The sequence below is a fragment of the Papio anubis genome, chromosome 2 (genome assembly GCF_008728515.1).
Source record: "Papio anubis isolate 15944 chromosome 2, Panubis1.0, whole genome shotgun sequence".
NCBI lineage: Eukaryota > Metazoa > Chordata > Mammalia > Primates > Cercopithecidae > Papio > Papio anubis.
Window position 1 is genome coordinate 121,315,014 of NC_044977.1, and position 5,065 is coordinate 121,320,078.

General features: G+C 40.6%; 1 non-coding gene across 1 annotated transcript; it reads left to right on the forward strand.

Moving 5' to 3' along the window:
• Positions 1–664: 664 nt before the first annotated feature.
• On the forward strand, positions 665–771 carry LOC116273887. Its single transcript, XR_004182391.1, has one exon. It is a non-coding gene; the product is annotated as a U6 spliceosomal RNA (small nuclear RNA).
• The last annotated feature ends 4,294 nt before the right edge of the window (positions 772–5,065 follow it).

The following is a 5,065-nucleotide window of genomic DNA, read 5'->3' on the forward strand; positions in this document are numbered from 1 at the left end:
TAGACAACCTGCAGAATAGGGAGAAAATTTTTGCAACTTATCCATCTGACAAAGTTCTTTTTTTTTTTTGACAAAGTTCTAATATCCAGAATCTACAAGGAACTTAAACAAATTTCCTTTTTGGGTAAGAAGAAAACCCAAAAAACCCCATTAAAAAGTGGGCAAAGGACATGAACAGATATTTCTCAAAATAAGACACTTATGTGACCAATAAATATATAAGAGAAGCTCAACATCACTGATCATTAGATAAGTGCAAACCAAAATCACAATGATACACAATCTCACACCAGTCAGAATGGCGATCATTAAAAAGTTAAGAAACAACAGATGCTGGCGAGGCTGTGGAGAAATAGGAAAACTTTCACACTGTTAGTGGGAATGTATATTAATTCAACCATTGCGGAAGACAGTGTGGTGATTCCTCAAAGACCTAGAATCAGAAATATCATTTGACCCAGCAATCTCATTACTGGGTATATACCCAAAGGAATATAAATCATTCTATTACAAAGATACATGCCCATGTATATTCACTGCAGCACTCTTCACAATAGCAAAGACATGGAATCAACCCAAATGCCCATCAATGATAGACTGCATAAAGAAAATGTGGTACATATACACCATGGAATACTGTGCAGCCATAAAAAGGAACAAGATTGTGCTTGCTTCGGCAGCACGTATACTAAAATTGGAACAATACAGAGAAGATTAGCATGGCCCCTGCGCAAGGATGACATGTAAATTTGTGAAGCATTCTGTATTTTTCTCAAGGATCTAGAACTACAATTACCATTTGACCCAGCCATCCCATTACTGGGTATATACCCAGAGGATTATAAATCATGCTACTATAAAGACACATGCACATGTATGTTTATTGTGGCACTATTCACAATAGCAAAGACTTGGAACCAACCCAAATGTCCAGTAATGATAGACTGGATTAAGAAAATGTGGCACATATACACCATGGAATACTATGCAGCCATAAAAAAAGTATGACTTCATGTCCTTTGCAGGGACATGGATGAAGCTGGAAACCATCATTCTGAGCAAACGATTGCAAGGACAGAAAACCAAACACCTCATGTTCTTAGCCATAGGTGGGAATAGAACAATGAGATTACTTGGATACAGGGTGGGGAACATCACACACTGGGGCCTGTCGTGGGGTGGTGGGGGAGAGCATTAGGAGAAATACCTAATGTAAATGATGAGTTGATGGGTGCAGCAAACCAACATGGCACATGTATACCTATGTATCAAACCTGCACGTTGTACACATGTACCCTAGAACTTAAAGTGTAATTAAAAAAAAAAAAAAAAAAGGAACAAACGGAACGAGATCATGTCCTTTGCAGGGACATGGTTGGAGCTGATAGTCATTATCATCAGGAAACTGACACAGGAACAGAGAACCAAATGCTGCATGTTCTTACTTATAAGTGGGAGCTGAACAATGTGAACACACAGGCAGAGGGAGGGGAACAACACACGCTGGACCCCGTGGGAAGCGGGGTGGAGAGGGGAGGAGCATGAGGAAAAATAGCTAGTGCATGCTGGGCTTAATGCCTAGGTAATGAGTTGATAGGTGCAGCAAATCACTATGGCGTATATTTACCTATGTAACAAACACCTGCACACCTTGCACATGTACCCCAGAATTTGATCTGGGTTTAGACCATCCTGAGACAGGTTAGTTTTACCCTACTGATGATGTGTTGTTGCCATGGTAATCCTGCTCAGTAGGAGAGGAACCGCAGGTTCAGATATTTGGTGTATGTGCTTGGCTGAGGAGCCAATGGGGCGAAGCTAGGGTCTGTGGGATTATTACTGAACGCCTCTACGTCAGAATCCCACCCAGGCGGAACAATATGGCAGTGCCCTGGAGCATCCATTGGCCTCGGATAGCCCATCCCCCACCCGCCACCGTCCCGGCAGGCGGGCCGCCTCGTCCCGCCCGGGGCATTTTGCTTTTTTTCTGAGAGATGCTTTGGGTTTATTTCATGGTCTTCCCTTGTTATTTCAGTCTTGAGGAGTCACTGAACTAAGAACAGTGAGAAGAGACTAGTCCATTCCTCACCTCAAGCCATCATCCAGCTAATAATCTTGAATAGACAAGTAGCTTTCTTAAAAACTATTTTAAAAATAAGTCCTGTAATTTCTCTGGTAACCTATTCATTTCAGCATCAGGCAGTTCTTTTAAAAAAAATTGGGCCAGGCGCGGTGGCTCACGCCTGTAATCCCAGCACTTTGGGAGGCCAAGGTGGGTGGATCATGAGGTCAGCAGATCGAGACTATCTTGGCTAACACGGAGAAACCCCGTCTCTACTAAAAACACAAAAAATTAGCCGGGCGTGGTGGCGGGCGCCTGTAGTCCCAACTACTCGGGAGGCTAAGGCAGGAGAATGGCGTGAACCCGGGAGGCAGAGCTTGCAGTGAGCCGAGATCGAGCCACTGCATTGCAGCCTGGGCGACACAGTGAGACGCCGTCTCAAAAAAAAAAAAAAAAAAAAGTTGAACGATGTCTAAAATAGCTTCTGACACACAATAGACACTTGGAAAATACTTGGTAGATGAAAGAATAAAACATAAATAAATTTTATTTATTTATTTTTTAAATTACACTTTAAGTTCTAGGGTACATGTGCACAACGTGCAGGTTTGTTACAAATGTATACATGTACCACATTGGTGTGTTGCATCCATTAACTTGTCATTTACATTAGGTATATCTCCTAATGCTATCCATCCCCCCTCCGCCAACCCCATGACAGGCCCCGGTGTGTGATGTTCTCCACCCTGTGTCCAAGTGATCTCATTGTTCAATTCCCACCTATGAGTGAGAACATGTGGTGTTTGGTTTTCTGTCCTTGCGATCATTTGCTCAGAATGATGGTTTCCAGCTTCATCCATGTCCCTACAAAAGACATGAACTCATCCCTTTTTATGGCTGCATAGTATTCCATGGTGTATATGTGCCACATTTTCTTAATCTAGTCTGTCATTCATGGACATTTGGGTTGGTTCCAAGTCTTTGCTATTGTGAATAGTGCCACAATAAACATACATGTGCATGTGTCCTTATAGCAGCATGATTTATAATCCTTTGGGTATATACCCAGTAATGGGATGGCTGGGTCAAATGGTATTTCTAGTTCTAGATCCTTGAGGAATTGCCACACTGTCTTCCACAATGGTTGAACTAGTTTACAATCCCACCAACAGTATAAAAGTGTTCCTATTTCTCTACATCCTCTCTAGCACCTGTTGTTTCCTTTCTTTTTAATGATTGCCATTCTAACTGGTGTGAGATGGTATCTCATTTTGATTTTGATTTGCATTTCTCTGATGGCCAGTGGTGATGAACATTTTTTCATGTGTCTGTTGGCTGCATAAATGTCTTCTTTTGAGAAGTGTCTGTTCATATCCTTTGCCCACTTTTTGGTGGGGTTGTTTGATTTTTTTCTTGTAAATTTGTTTAAGTTCTTTGTAGGTTCTGGATATTAGCCCTTTGTCAGATGGGTAGAATGTAAAAATTTTCTCCCTTTCTGTAGGTTGTCTGTTCACTCTGATGGTCGTTTCTTTTGCTGTGCAGAAGTCTCTTAGTTTAATTAGATCCCATTTGTCAATTTTGGCTTTTGTTGCCATTGCTTTTGGTGTTTTAGACATGAAGTCCTTGCCCATGCCTATATCCTGAATGGTATTGCCTAGGTTTCCTTCTAGGGTTTTTATGTTTTAGGTCTAATATTTAAGTCTCCAATCCGTCTTGAATTAATTTTTGTATAAGATATAAGGAAGGGATCCAGTTTCAGCTTTCTACTTATGGCTAGCCGGTTTTCCCACCACCATTTATTAAATAGGGAATCCTTTCCCCATTTCTTGTTTTTGTCAGGTTTGTCAAAGATCAGATGGTTGTAGATGTGTGGTGTTATTTCTGAGACCTCTGTTCTGTTCCATTGGTCTATATCTCTGTTTTGGTACCAGTACCATGCTGTTTTGGTTACTGTAGCCTTGTAGTATAGTTTGAAGTCAGGTAGTGTGATGCCTCCAGCTTTTTTCTTTTTGCTTAGGATTGTCTTGGCAATGAGGGCTCTTTTTTGGTTCCATATGAACTGTGAAGTAGTTTTTTCCAATTCTGTCATTGGTAGCTTGATGGGGATGGCATTGAATATATAAATTACCTTGGGCAGTATGGCCATTTTCACGATATTAATTATTCCTATCCATGAGCGTGGAGTGTTCTTCCATTTGTTTTTGTCCTCTTTTATTTTGTTGAGCAGTAGTTTGTAGTTCTCCTTGAAGAGGTCCTTCACATCCCTTGTAAGTTGGATTACTAGGTATTTTATTCTTTTTATAGCAATTATGAATGGGAGTTCACTCATGATTTGGCTCTTGTTTGTCTGTTATTGATGTATAGGAATGATTGTGATTTTTGCACATTGATTTTGTATCCTGAGACTTTGCTGAAGTTGCTTATCAGCCTAAGGAGATTTTGGTCTGAGATGATGGGGTTTTCTAAATATACAATCATGTGATCTGCAAACAGGGACGATTTGACTTCCTCTTTTCCTAATTGAATACCTTTTATTTCTTTCTCTTGCCTGATTGCCCTGGCCACAACATCCAACACTATGTTGAATAGAAGTGGTGAGAGAGGGCATCCCTGTCTTGTGCTGGTTTTCAAAGGGACTGCTTCCAGTTTTTCCCATTCAGTATGATATTGGCTGTGGGTTTGTCATAAATAGCTCTTATTATTTTGAGATACATCCCGTCAATACCTAGTTTATTGGGAACTTTTAGCATGAAGAGAGGAATCAAATGGATGCAATAAAAAATGATAAAGGGGATATCACCACCGATTGACAGAAATACAAACTACCATCACAGAATACTATAAACACCTCTATGCAAATAAATTAGAAAATCTGGAAGAAATGGACAAATTCCTGGACACATACACCCTCCCAAGACTAAACCAGGAAGAAGTTGCATCCCTGAATAGACCAATAACAGGCTCTGAGATTGAGGCAATAGTTAATAGCCCAAAACCAAAAAA